The sequence below is a fragment of the Hyla sarda genome, chromosome 3, assembly GCF_029499605.1.
Source record: "Hyla sarda isolate aHylSar1 chromosome 3, aHylSar1.hap1, whole genome shotgun sequence".
NCBI classification, from domain to species: Eukaryota; Metazoa; Chordata; class Amphibia; order Anura; family Hylidae; genus Hyla; species Hyla sarda.
The window spans coordinates 89,144,479-89,159,333 of record NC_079191.1 but is presented as its reverse complement, the minus strand read 5'-3'; positions in this window follow the sequence as shown (position 1 = coordinate 89,159,333).

Here is a 14,855-nt window from a genome sequence, read left to right as displayed (position 1 = left end):
AACTGTGCGGTCATTTAAATCCGCTATTGTTTTCACCGTGTCTCAGAGTTGGCACCTCTGCAGTTGGTGCTTTTGTGGCAGCCTACCTTCCTGGGAGGTAGTGGAACAGGGGTTCCTGGAAACGGTGGCAGTAGCAATTAATTAGTGTGGACTATTCGTGGGAAAATCAGCTACTCAGCAGTGTGGCAGTTTTTCATCGAGCATGCGGATGAGGTTAACATAGCCACATGCGAAATGTGCCTGCAGAAGGTGAAGCGTGGCAAGGGTCACAATGTTGGCACCACGGCCCTGCATCAACATATGCTGCACCACCATTAAGTGGCCTGGGAGAACCATGACTCCGATGTAGTGGTCCAGCCTGCTGCATCAGCCAGTGCCACACCGCTCCCTTTTTCAGCCAGCCAAGGCTCCACAGCATCAGCCGAAGGGAGCTGTGTGTCATACCCTCCTTTTGTCACTCCAGATCCTCCTGCTCCTCCTACTTTTAGTCAGTCATTCCACCAGCAATCCATTGGCGAAGCCATGTCCAAGAGGCAACAATCTGCGCCCACTTTCGAACTGAGCAGAAGCTGAATGTGCTCCTGTCTAAGTTGCTGGTGCTGCAGTCCTTCCCTTTTCAAGTGTTGGACTCTGCAACATTCAAAGAACTGATGGCTTGTGCGGAGCCGAGGTGGAGAGTCCCAAGCCGTCATTTCTTTGCGAACAAGGCAGTACCAGCCCTACACAATTTTGTGAAAGAGAAGGTGGGCCAGTCCTTGAGCCTGTCGGTGTGTACCAAAGTGCATGGCAGTGCCGATGTCAATAGCTGTAACTACGGTCAGGGACAATACATGTCCTTTACGGCCTTCTGGGTCAATGTGGTTCCTGCACAGCCACAACAGCAACTTGGACAGGTCACGCAGCTTCCGCCTCCATGATCTCAGGCTGCTGTTCCTGTGACAGTGTGCGATTCTGCTTCCTCATCCTCCACCGTGTCCTCAGCCTCCACTGCACAGACAAGTCTCAGTGCCCCTTCAGCTTACTTTGTGTGCAGGGCACGGCGGTGTCACGCTGTTCTTCACATGGTTTGCCTTGGCGAATGGGGTCACACAGGGGAGGAACTGCTAAAAGTCATTCATAAAGAAATCGGAGCATGGCTTACTCCACAAAAATTGTAAATGGGAACCATGGTGACTGACAACGGGAATAACATCATGTCTGCGCTGCAACAAGGAAGGCTGAGCCATGTGCCCTGCATGGCACACACGTTTTCAATCTGGTTGTCAAGTGGTTCCTGAAGTTTCCCTCCCCCATCTGCAAGATATCCTAACAATGGGTAGATGACTTTGCATGCACTTCAGCCACTTGTACACAGCAAAGCACACCCTCCTTGAGCAGCGACAGAACAGTATCCCCGATCATAGTCTCATTTGCGTCGTTGCCACACGATGGAATTCCACCCTCGATATGTTGGACCAACAATAGTAACAAAGAAAAGCCATCACCGATTTCTTGATGATTCAAGCGGATTGGGGTACTCCCCTGTGTCACTTCAATGTCAACCAGTGGCAGCTCATACCTGACACCTGCCGTTTGCTCAGGCCCTTTGAGGAAGCCACAGTCACCAGGATTACGAGATGAACATCATTCCACTGCTTAATTTCCTACAACACATGTTGGAAACTATAGCTGGTCAGGGAACTGTAGACGTGGCACCTACATCTCACGGCCACATGAGCCCCGTGGGGGCTGAACTGGAGGAGGAGGGGCACAATGGAGCACAGTTTAGGTTTTGCCAAATGGGAGCTTTTTCTAGTAATCTGACAGGAGAGGAGGAGCAGGATCAGCCAGAGGAGCTAGAGGGTTATGAGGAACGCAGGTCAGAGGACCCAGACACATTGTGGCAGTATGCAGTGGAGATGGAGGCAGGGAGACATTCTGAGTCACTTGCACAAATGGCACGATGCCTCCTCACTTGCTTGCCTAGTGACCGCAGAACTGTCACCATTCGGCAGCGAGATGACTTCTGGCTCCCCACCTTATTGGACCTTCATTACTGCCACAAAATGGGGGAATTTTTTACACCCTCTGGGTGACAAACTGACCTACTACAGAGATATGCTATGTAGTCAGTTGGCCGATGCCTATACGAATTCTCGCAGGTCTGATTCGGGGGGCCCTCTGCACTCACCTTCCACTGTCATGGCTGCTGGGGAGGGGTGGGGTGGCAGGAGCAGTACCAGTTACATCAACAGCAACCTGAGTCTACAGTCGCTGATGAGTGCTTTTCTTCACCTGCATAGTGAAGCAACTCATCATCAGCAGGTAGACCTGGAGTAGGACCTGAACCAGCAGGTGGTGACATATCTTGACATGCTCATGCCAACACACATTGAAGATCCGCTGGACTTCTGGGCAACCAAACTTGATTTGCAGCCGCAACTAGCAGAGTTTGCCCAGGAAAAGCTGTCCTGCCTGGCCAGTAGTGTGCCATCAGAGCGGGTGTTTAGTGCGGCAGAGGCCATAGTCACCCTAAGGAGAACTTGTGGGGAGACTGACCTTTGTGAAGATGAATCAGGCATGGATCAGCCAGAATTTTCACCCACCAATGCCTGATGTATCAGAGTAGATTGACCATGGTGCCACACCAAAACGTTACAAATATGTATAGTGCCAAACTTATTTAAGGTGCTGCTCCCCGGTTACAAACATTCCTTCGCATCAGACCTTTTTTCACCCACCTTCGTCACTGGTATTGCCACCCATCGCACCACTCTGTCACCGGGTCACTTTTAGGACACCTGATGCTGCGGATGCCACCTCCATATGGTCTCTTCATGCTTCCACCACCTCCAGACTGTGTCATTCAGCCACTCTATGGTCTCCTCATCTACCGCCAACTCTGTGCCATTCAGCCACTATATGTTCCACTCATGCTGCCGCCAACTCCAGGCTGTGTCATTCAGCCACTCTATAGTCTCCTCATCTGCCGCCAACTCCAGGCTGTGCCATTCAGCCACTATATGGTCTCCTCATCTGCCACCATCTCTGGGTTGTGCCATTCAGCCACTATATGGTTTACTGATGCTGCTTGGCCTGGGACATTACCTAAACATTTTTATGGTACCACTAGCTACCATTAATCTTCAATTTAAATTTGTAAATTAATCTTTTAATCTTAGGGATTGTGAAGCCCTATTGTCTCCTCATGCTGCCACCGGCTCCAGGCTGTGTCATTCAGCCACTATATGGTTTACTGATGCTGCTGGGCCTGGGACATTACCTAAACATTTTTATGGTACCACTAGCTACCATAAATCTTCAATTTAAATCTGAAAATTCATCTTTTAATCTTAGGGATTGTGAAGCCCTATTGTCTGCTCATGCTGCCGCCAGCTCCAGGCTGTGTCATTAAGCCACTATAGGGTCTCCTCTTGCTGCCACCAATTCCAGGCCATGTCATTCTGCCATATTATTGTCTCCTCATGCTGCTACCACCTCTAGGCTCATTGTGCCCCCATGTGACTCCTTGTTAGATTGGTTTTTGTGGTCATACAGTATTAGATCAAAGTAAACACCAGGACATTAAACTTGGGAATCTAATAAAAATCTTAAATGTAAGACAGTTGATGTAATGTTTCAAGACTGAGGCCCTGTGCTCATCGACGTCATATTAACTGTGGAATTATCACAGGAATCCAATGAAACAGCTTGGAGCGATAACAATGAACCATAACTGATTAAATGAAACATTCGCACTTTCACAGTCAGGGGTGCTGAGAGGCAGGGGCTGGAGTAGATGGTATTTCGCGTGGCGGAGGACCACCAGCTCGATTTTAAGATACAAGCTTTTTCACTGCAGCCACTTCTAGCTTTATTCACCCACTTATCCAATGGCACAGAAGCTAAATGTGCTCCTGTCCAAGTTGCAGCTACTGCAGTCCCTCCCTTTTAAAGTGGACAGAGAGTATAGGGTGCGATGAGAGGCAGGGGCTGGAACAGGTGGTAGCTCGCCTCGCGGTGGACTGCCAGCTCGATGCTCACCAGAATGGGTATTCAAATAATTAAAATAAATTCAAGTTAAATTAAATAAAAATTATATAATAAATATTCCACATCGAGACGCTCTGCGGCAGTGATTCCAATAGTGATGCCTGTATTCTGCATGTCATACTAAATAACAGATTATTTCACTAACACAGCACACTCCCTATGCCTGTTAGGACAAAGCAAAGTGTTTTATACCCCTATTGAGGCTTTATGTACGCCAGAAATAGCAGTTTTTAATAGTGATTTGCCGCGAATAAATTCATTCTAAACCAAATTTTTTTCAAAAATTCAACGAATCCGCTGAATCGAATTTTTGAAAAACTCACTCATCTCTAGTGATGATCCATCTTGGACGTTCCATAGACTTAAATGCAGCTTCTGAGATGGACCATCAAGCAGTCTGTCCGTTGACGTGAGTATCGGCACTAGTCTTGGGCAAAAGCACAACACTTTTAGTTTCGCCCATATGACTTTTCACTATCATGCCAAGTTATATCTTTAGTACATTTACTTGCCTTACATTTGTGGTGTGGATTGACCCCATTTTTGTGATTTCATTGTCCCCCCAGGTTCAGCATTTCTCCAGTGCCTGGATGACTGTTGTCTCAAGCCTTTTCCAGGATCCTGTGTGGCTCAAGACAATATCTGATCACTTGGCTTCTCTTTGTCTTCCCTGATAAGCCAGCCCCCTGATGACATGTGTGGTCCAGCTGTATGTGCCACCATCTCAGCTGTTGTCTTGAGCCGTTCAGTGATCACAGCAAGGCAAATGTATGACTACAATGGTTCAGCTAGTGATACCAGCTGATCTATGGGGATGGGAAGCATTTAAAGTGCTGCATTAGTTATAAGGGTTAACTATCTGGAGTAGTTTGAGGAAACTCTTCAGTGTGTTTTGTAGGTTGTTTGTGTTAATTGAGGAGTAAGTACAAATCAGAAAGAGGAATTCGGCTGAAATACCCTGTGCTCTTCTTTACCCTGCCACTACCCTCTTTGATAGTACTTTCTGTTTTTTCTTTCCTATAATAAGCTTAGATCAAAGTTCACTTTGTCTCCTTCATTATATGAACAACTGTTGTGAAACACTCCACATTTCTGGACCTTTTTAATTCCTACCTGTTTTTATGAGCGAACACAACTGGTTAGAGTATTAACTGGGCAACATGTCAAAAGTTGTTACAAATGACAATGACACTTTATATCGGCTGCATACCCTATAGGTAATAAAAAATGTTTATTGTTAGATTATTTTATTAATAAAATCAATAGATATCATGTCGCAAACAATGTGCCCTCACAAAACCTCGGATATGGAAAAATAAATAAGTTATATGGGCCAGAAAAGGACAATTTAAGACATACAGTTTTTGTTAAAGGGGTATTCCAGGAAAAAACTTTTTTTTTTTTTTAATATCAACTGGCTCCAAAAAGTTAAACAGATTTGTAAAATACTTATATTAAAAAATCTTAATCCTTCCAATAATTATCAGCTGCTTGATGTTGTTTTCTGTATGGCAACAGTGCTCTCTGCTGACATCTCTGCTTGTCTCGGGAACTGCACAGAGTAGAAGAGGTTTGCTAAGGGGATATTCTTCTAAAATGGGCGGTTCGGGAGACACGTGTCATCAGAGAGCACTTAGACAGAAAAGAACAGCTCAACTTCAGCAGCTCATAAGTACTGAAAGGATTAAGATTTTTTAATAGAAGTAATTTTCAAATCTGTTTAACATTCTAGAGCCAGTTGATATATATAAAAAAAAGTTTTTTTTCCTGGATAACCCCTTTAAAATAAAGTTTGACTTTTTTAAGTAGTACCATAATAGAAAAACTATATAAATTTGATATAGTTTTAATCGCATTGCCCTAGAGAATAAAGTAACATGTCATTTTTATCATAAAGTGTACTGCGTATAGACAAAGCCCACAAAAATTTGCAAAATAGCTTTTTTCTTAAAAATTTTCCCCCAAAAAGCAATATTTTTTGGGTTTTGTAGTACATTTTATGGTAAAATGAAGGATGTCAATACAAAGCACAATTGGTCGTTCAAAAAACAAGCCCTCATATGGGTCTGTAGGTGGACAAATAAAGAAGGCTCTTTTATTTTAGGAGAGGAGAAAAAAAAATAAAAACGCAAATTTGAAAATTGTGTACTTAAAGGCAAAAATTCATGAAATTTTACATTACATATGGTAAAATTTTCTTCCTCACCATCCCCGGGAGATGTTTCTGCCCGCAGGGATAGTGAGGATATGAAGTTAGCAAGTCTTCCCCCGCCAGTCCTGTAAATGGTCTCCTGGGTGGGAGCTATGCTTACCTAGTCCTGTCTTCTCCAGCTGTAACCACAGGGCACAGCCTGTTATCGCTCTGCTCTGTATTCTTAGAGAGCAGAGTGGTAAAGGGGGGCTGTCAATCATGTTGAGGGGGCATGATTACAGCGAGAGAAGACAGGACAAGATAAGTATAGCTCCCCACCCAGGGGACTTACTAACTTCATATACTCCCCATCCCAGTATGCAGGAACATCTCCAGAGATGGTGAGGAAAAACATTGTACCATATATAACAATTTGCCATGTGTTATATGTGATAAAATCTCATGATTGGTTCCCTTTAAGGCTAAAAGGGGCTGTGTCATCATCCCACTCTGTAACGTGTGGCCCCCTGGCTGTAATCGTCAGCCAGGGCTGCAGCTTATCAAAAGTTATATTTTTTTTATAACTAGTAAAATAAAACAAAACCTATTTAAAGGGGTTGTCCAGGAATCGAAACACATATTTCAAAGACCGCTCCCTGTCTGTCTTCAGGTTGGGTGTGGTTCTGCAGCTCAGTTCCATTGAAGTAAATGGAGCCAAGTTGTAATACCCCACCCAAAGTAGAGACAGACAGGGAGCGGTCTTTGAAAGAAAATAGGTCTGTTTTTCAATTCCTGGACAACCCTTTTAAATTGGGTATTGTTGTAATCATATGGACATACAGAATTAAGATAACTTGATACACTGTGTAGAAACTATACCCTAAAAGTTGTAAATATATTTTTATTTTGGCTTCACCATATATTGTGGTAAAATGAGTGATGCCATTGCAAAGCACACTTAGTCCTGCAAATAACAAGCCCTATAAAGGAAAAATGTATGAAAAATTGGAATGGATTTTGAAAGGGAGGAGAAAAAAATAATAATTAAGGGGTTAGGGGTTAAGCCTTGTTCAGATTTTTCCACATGAATTCTTTATTGATACCTCACTGGGTAATCTGTATAAAAAGTCACACAGCCTCATAGTTTCTATAAGTAGAAAAACAAGCGCTCCATAGAGTAATATTGTTAAGCCCCAGTGTGAGGTAAAAAACGAATGACTGCTCACCCTGGGTGGTTGTGTAGCTTCATACACAACAATGATGATAGCATACAAATATAGGCCATCTGCTGCCCTCCAGTCACTGGTATATGCAATGGACAGGGATGGCTTCGAGGAGGGACCCGGCTCAAACGGAGCTGACCGGCCACGACTGTGGCATGTTTCTTTGGCATAACTGGAGCTTCTAAACAAATATAAATGCTCGTAAAATGTGATCTTTTACGTCATACTGTTTCTCTGCTTGTTCAGTATGTATATAACAGTTGTTGTGTGTGATCATGTAATGACTTCACACAATATCCCAGCTATATACAACTTATGTTCTATAATAAAACATTCTTCCTAGGAGTTTTGCTTTTGGGGAAGAATATGTCTGTAATATGGTGCAGAATGCGGCAACCCAGAAGCAGCTCTAGACTTTGAGGCCTTAGGTGAAACCTGTAGGTAAGTGTGTTGGGGGGAAAGGTAGGAGGATCGGGGTGGTGGTGGGTAGTAAATCCCCCCCAGTAGGTAATTATACAGGTAAGGAATGACACCAGTTGGTACGTATACAGGTAGGGAATGCTGTATTAGGTAAGTACACATGTAGGGAATTTTCCCAGTAGGAAGGTAGAGAATCCCACCCAGTAGGTAGGTGGGTAGGTAGGAAATCCCACTAGTAGATAGGTAGGGGATCCCCCCTCTGCTCCCAAGCCAAGACCTCTTTATTATCTGGTCTTGGCTTCTGAGGTGGCACAGGACATGAATTGTAGGCACAGGGTAATGCAACCTCCACCTCTTATAGCGATTAATATTGGCACACATGGTCCAGACAGGCCACTAAGAGTCTCTGTTCACTGTCTTCACATGCGAACAGCTGCTCCCTATGGTTGCACAGTGTTTATGGCTCCTCACGCCAAACCCCACAAGACTGAGGCCTCAAAGGTGTACTCCAGTGGAATTCATTCATTTTTTTCAACTCAACTGGTGCCAAAAAGTTAAACAGATTGGTAAATTACTTCTATTAAAAAACATTAATCCTTCCAGTACTTATCAGCTGCAGTATTCTCCAGAGGAAGTTGTGTAGCTCTTTCCAGTCTGACCACAGTGCTCTCTGGCGACACCTCTGTCTGTGTCAGGAATTGTCCAGACTAGGAATAAATTCCCTCTCCTGCTCAAGACAAATTCCCTCTCCTGCAAACCAGACAGTTCCTAACATGAAGAACACTTCTTTTTCAATATCCTAAAACATAACTTTGAATGTAATAGCTTAAAAAGTAGATTCTAGCCCTTAATCAATAATATATAAACCACAAAAATAATATATAGTATAGTACAAAAAAATATGTGTAAGTGGATGACTGATGACGTGTAAGTGGATGATTGAACTAATGTAATCTAATTATTTTGGAACCTATTTTAACCTTACACTGGGTTATTGGTGTATATAAGTTTGTATAGTCTTTTTGCACATTTTAGTTGTTATCACTGGTGGTGTCTGTACAGTTGTGGATTGCCGAGCATACTATCTATCTATTCTGTTGCATTGTTTGTTATTTTCTCCCTCACTGATCTAAGTTAGGGAACGTCACCGTGGTTGAGGCCACCCTGTTAAGGAGGTGGGTCCCTCAAAAGGCAGGGACAGAGGGAGGGGCCATCTAGCTTAGTGTGCACTTACCCCTATTTATCATTTGCTGAATTATAGTCGGCATATCTAACATTGATTATACTACATCTAGCTTGTGGTGTATACCATCTACCTAACTATCCACCTCCCTACTATACCCTGCCAAGTTTATCTCTATGTGGTGTCCTGGTATCGTATTTTATACGCTACCTGTATAGAGGTCCTCATAGTCAGAGTCCCTAGGACGTCGGGGTCCCTCTTTTGTAGTTTTCCCCTTGTCACCTCATACTTAGTTAATGTCTATATAGCAGTTCTATTAAATATAAATATAAGTATAGGAATATAGATGTATATATTTTGTTATCTACCTGTTCGGAGCGTAGCAGGACCTTCGGGTCTTGTGATCAGGTTGAAACTCTATGGTTTTGCTACAGGAACTTTGAAGGTTCCCCTGACGTATACACCCACAATGCACTGTAACGGTGAGTGACAGTCATTATGGACCAATCCAAAACGGCCGGCCCCTGCCCATATAAGGGACTGTTACGCCGAGCGCTCCGGGTCCCCGCTCCTCCCCGGAGCGCTCGCTTCATTCTCCCCGCTGCAGCGCTCCGGTCAGATCCTCTGACCCGGGGCGCTGCGATTCCGCTGCCAGCCGGGGTGCGATTCGCGATGCGGGTAGCGCCCGCTCGCGATGCGCACCCCGGCTCCCGTACCTGACTCGCTCTCCCTCGGTCCTGTCCCGGCGCGCGCGGCCCCGCTCCCTAGGGCGCGCGCGCGCCGGGTCTTTGCGATTTAAAGGGCCACTGCGCCGCTGATTGGCGCAGTGGTTCCAATTAGTGTTATCACCTGTGCACTTCCCTATATCACCTCACTTCCCCTTCACTCCCTTGCCGGATCTTGTTGCCATTGTGCCAGTGAAAGCGTTCCTTGTGTGTTCCTAGCCTGTGTTCCAGACCTTCTGCCGTTGCCCCTGACTACGATCCTTGCTGCCTGCCCCGACCTTCTGCTACGTCCGACCTTGCTTCTGCCTACTCCCTTGTACCGCGCCCATCTTCAGCAGCCAGAGAGGTGAGCCGTTGCTAGTGGATACGACCTGGTCACTACCGCCGCAGCAAGACCATCCCGCTTTGCGGCGGGCTCTGGTGAAAACCAGTAGTGGCTTAGAACCGGTCCACTAGCACGGTCCACGCCAATCCCTCTCTGGCACAGAGGATCCACTACCTGCCAGCCGGCATCGTGACAGTAGATCCGGCCATGGATCCCGCTGAAGTTCCTCTGCCAGTTGTCGCTGACCTCACCACGGTGGTCGCCCAGCAGTCACAACAGATAGCGCAACAAGGTCAACAGCTGTCTCAACTGACCGTGATGCTACAGCAGCTACTACCACAGCTTCAGCAATCATCTCCTCCGCCAGCTCCTGCACCTCCTCCGCAGCGAGTGGCCGCTCCTGGTCTACGCCTTTCCCTGCCGGATAAATTTGATGGGGACTCTAAGTTTTGCCGTGGTTTTCTTTCCCAATGTTCCCTGCATCTGGAGATGATGTCGGACCTGTTTCCCACTGAAAGGTCTAAGGTGGCTTTCGTAGTCAGCCTTCTGTCTGGAAAAGCCCTGTCTTGGGCCACACCGCTCTGGGACCGCAATGACCCCGTCACTGCCTCTGTACACTCCTTCTTCTCGGAAATCCGAAGTGTCTTTGAGGAACCTGCCCGAGCCTCTTCTGCTGAGACTGCCCTGTTGAACCTGGTCCAGGGTAATTCTTCCGTTGGCGAGTATGCCGTACAATTCCGTACTCTTGCTTCAGAATTATCCTGGAATAATGAGGCCCTCTGCGCGACCTTCAAAAAAGGCCTATCCAGCAACATTAAAGATGTTCTGGCCGCACGAGAAATTCCTGCTAATCTACATGAACTTATTCACCTAGCCACTCGCATTGACATGCGTTTTTCCGAAAGGCGTCAGGAACTCCGCCAAGATATGGACTCTGTTCGCACGAGGCGTTTCTTCTCCTCGGCTCCTCTCTCCTCTGGTCCCCTGCAATCTGTTCCTGTGCCTCCCGCCGTGGAGGCTATGCAGGTCGACCGGTCTCGCCTGACACCTCAAGAGAGGACACGACGCCGTATGGAGAACCTCTGCCTGTACTGTGCTAGTACCGAACACTTCCTGAGGGATTGTCCTATCCGTCCTCCCCGCCTGGAAAGACGTACGCTGACTCCGCACAAAGGTGAGACAGTCCTTGATGTCTACTCTGCTTCTCCACGTCTTACTGTGCCTGTGCGGATGTCTGCCTCTGCCTTCTCCTTCTCTACTGTGGCCTTCCTGGACTCTGGATCTGCAGGAAATTTTATTTTGGCCTCTCTCGTCAACAGGTTCAACATCCCGGTGACCAGTCTCGCCAGACCCCTCTACATCAATTGTGTAAATAATGAAAGATTGGACTGTACCATACGTTTCCGCACGGAGCCCCTTCTTATGAGCATCGGATCTCATCACGAGAGGATTGAACTTTTGGTCCTCCCCAATTGCACCTCAGAAATTCTCCTTGGACTTCCCTGGCTTCAACTTCATTCCCCAACCCTGGATTGGTCCACTGGGGAGATCAAGAGTTGGGGGTCCTCTTGTTCCAAGAACTGTCTAAAACCGGTTCCCAGTAACCCTTGCCGTAACTCTGTGGTTCCTCCAGTAACCGGTCTCCCTAAGGCCTATATGGACTTCGCGGATGTTTTCTGCAAAAAACAAGCTGAGACTCTACCTCCTCACAGGCCTTATGATTGTCCTATCGACCTCCTCCCGGGCACTACTCCACCCCGGGGCAGAATTTATCCTCTCTCTGCCCCAGAGACTCTTGCCATGTCTGAATACGTCCAGGAGAATCTAAAAAAGGGCTTTATCCGTAAATCCTCCTCTCCTGCCGGAGCCGGATTTTTCTTTGTGTCCAAAAAAGATGGCTCCCTACGTCCTTGCATTGACTACCGCGGTCTTAATAAAATCACGGTTAAGAACCGCTACCCCTTACCCCTCATCTCTGAACTCTTTGATCGCCTCCAAGGTGCCCACATCTTTACTAAATTGGACTTAAGAGGCGCCTATAACCTCATCCGCATCAGAGAGGGGGATGAGTGGAAAACGGCATTTAACACCAGAGATGGACACTTTGAGTATCTGGTCATGCCCTTTGGCCTGTGCAACGCCCCTGCCGTCTTCCAAGACTTTGTTAATGAAATTTTTCGTGATCTGTTATACTCCTGTGTTGTTGTATATCTGGACGATATCCTAATTTTTTCTGCCAATCTAGAAGAACACCGCCAGCATGTCCGTATGGTTCTTCAGAGACTTCGTGACAATCAACTCTATGCCAAAATTGAGAAATGTTTGTTTGAATGCCAATCTCTTCCTTTTCTAGGATATTTGGTCTCTGGCCAGGGACTACAGATGGATCCAGACAAACTCTCTGCCGTCTTAGATTGGCCACGCCCCTCCGGACTCCGTGCTATCCAACGCTTTTTGGGGTTCGCCAATTATTACAGGCAATTTATTCCACATTTTTCTACCGTTGTGGCTCCTATCGTGGCTTTAACCAAAAAAAATGCTGATCCCAAGTCCTGGCCTCCTCAAGCAGAAGACGCCTTTAAACAACTCAAGTCTGCCTTTTCTTCGGCTCCCGTGCTCTCCAGACCTGACCCTTCCAAACCCTTCCTATTGGAGGTTGATGCCTCCTCAGTGGGAGCTGGAGCTGTTCTTCTACAAAAAAATTCTTCCGGGCATGCTGTCACTTGTGGTTTTTTCTCTAGGACCTTCTCCCCAGCGGAGAGGAACTACTCCATCGGGGATCGAGAGCTTCTAGCCATTAAATTAGCACTTGAGGAATGGAGGCATCTGCTGGAGGGATCAAGTTTTCCTGTTATTATCTACACCGACCACAAGAACCTCTCCTACCTCCAGTCTGCCCAACGGCTGAATCCTCGCCAGGCCCGGTGGTCTCTGTTCTTTGCCCGATTTAATTTTGAGATTCACTTTCGTCCTGCCGATAAGAACATTAGGGCCGATGCTCTCTCTCGTTCCTCGGATGCCTCAGAAGTTGAACTCTCTCCGCAACACATCATTCCACCTGACTGCCTGATCTCCACTTCTCCTGCCTCCATCAGGCAGACTCCTCCAGGAAAGACCTTTGTTTCTCCACGCCAACGCCTCGGAATCCTCAAATGGGGTCACTCCTCTCATCTCGCAGGTCATGCGGGCATCAAGAAATCTGTGCAACTCATCTCCCGCTTCTATTGGTGGCCGACTCTGGAGACGGATGTTGTGGACTTTGTGCGAGCCTGCACTATCTGTGCCCGGGATAAGACTCCTCGCCAGAAGCCCGCTGGTTTTCTTCATCCTCTGCCTGTCCCCGAACAGCCTTGGTCTCTGATTGGTATGGATTTTATTACTGATTTACCCCCTTCCCGTGGCAACACTGTTATTTGGGTGGTCGTTGATCGATTCTCCAAAATGGCACATTTCATCCCTCTTCCTGGTCTTCCTTCAGCGCCTCAGTTGGCTAAACAATTTTTTGTACACATTTTTCGTCTTCACGGATTGCCTACGCAAATTGTCTCGGATAGAGGCGTCCAATTCGTGTCTAAATTCTGGAGGGCTCTCTGTAAACAACTCAAGATTAAATTAAATTTTTCTTCTGCATATCATCCCCAGTCCAATGGACAAGTAGAAAGAATTAACCAGATCTTGGGTGATTATTTGCGACATTTTGTTTCCTCCCGCCAGGATGACTGGGCAGATCTCCTTCCATGGGCCGAATTCTCGTATAACTTCAGGGTCTCTGAATCTTCCTCCAAATCCCCATTTTTCGTGGTGTACGGCCGTCACCCTCTTCCCCCCCTCCCTACTCCCTTGCCCTCTGGTCTGCCCGCTGTGGATGAAATTTCTCGTGACCTTTCCATCATATGGAGAGAGACCCAAAATTCTCTCTTACAGGCTTCATCACGCATGAAGAGGTTCGCGGATAAGAAAAGAAGAGCTCCTCCCGTTTTTTCCCCTGGAGACAAGGTATGGCTCTCCGCTAAATATGTCCGCTTCCGTGTCCCTAGCTACAAGTTGGGACCACGCTATCTTGGTCCTTTCAAAATTTTGTGTCAAATTAATCCTGTCTCTTATAAACTTCTTCTTCCTCCTTCTCTTCGTATCCCTAATGCCTTTCACGTCTCTCTTCTCAAACCACTCATCCTCAACCGTTTTTCTCCCAAATCTGTTCCTCCCACTCCTGTTTCCGGCTCCTCGGACATCTTCTCTGTCAAGGAGATCTTGGCTTCCAAAAAGGTCAGAGGGAAAACTTTTTTTTTAGTGGACTGGGAGGGTTGTGGTCCTGAAGAGAGATCCTGGGAACCTGAGGACAACATCCTAGACAAAAGTCTGCTCCTCAGGTTCTCAGGCTCTAAGAAGAGGGGGAGACCCAAGGGGGGGGGTACTGTTACGCCGAGCGCTCCGGGTCCCCGCTCCTCCCCGGAGCGCTCGCTTCATTCTCCCCGCTGCAGCGCTCCGGTCAGATCCTCTGACCCGGGGCGCTGCGATTCCGCTGCCAGCCGGGGTGCGATTCGCGATGCGGGTAGCGCCCGCTCGCGATGCGCACCCCGGCTCCCGTACCTGACTCGCTCTCCCTCGGTCCTGTCCCGGCGCGCGCGGCCCCGCTCCCTAGGGCGCGAGCGCGCCGGGTCTTTGCGATTTAAAGGGCCACTGCGCCGCTGATTGGCGCAGTGGTTCCAATTAGTGTTATCACCTGTGCACTTCCCTATATCACCTCACTTCCCCTTCACTCCCTTGCCGGATCTTGTTGCCATTGTGCCAGTGAAAGCGTTCCTTGTGTGTTCCT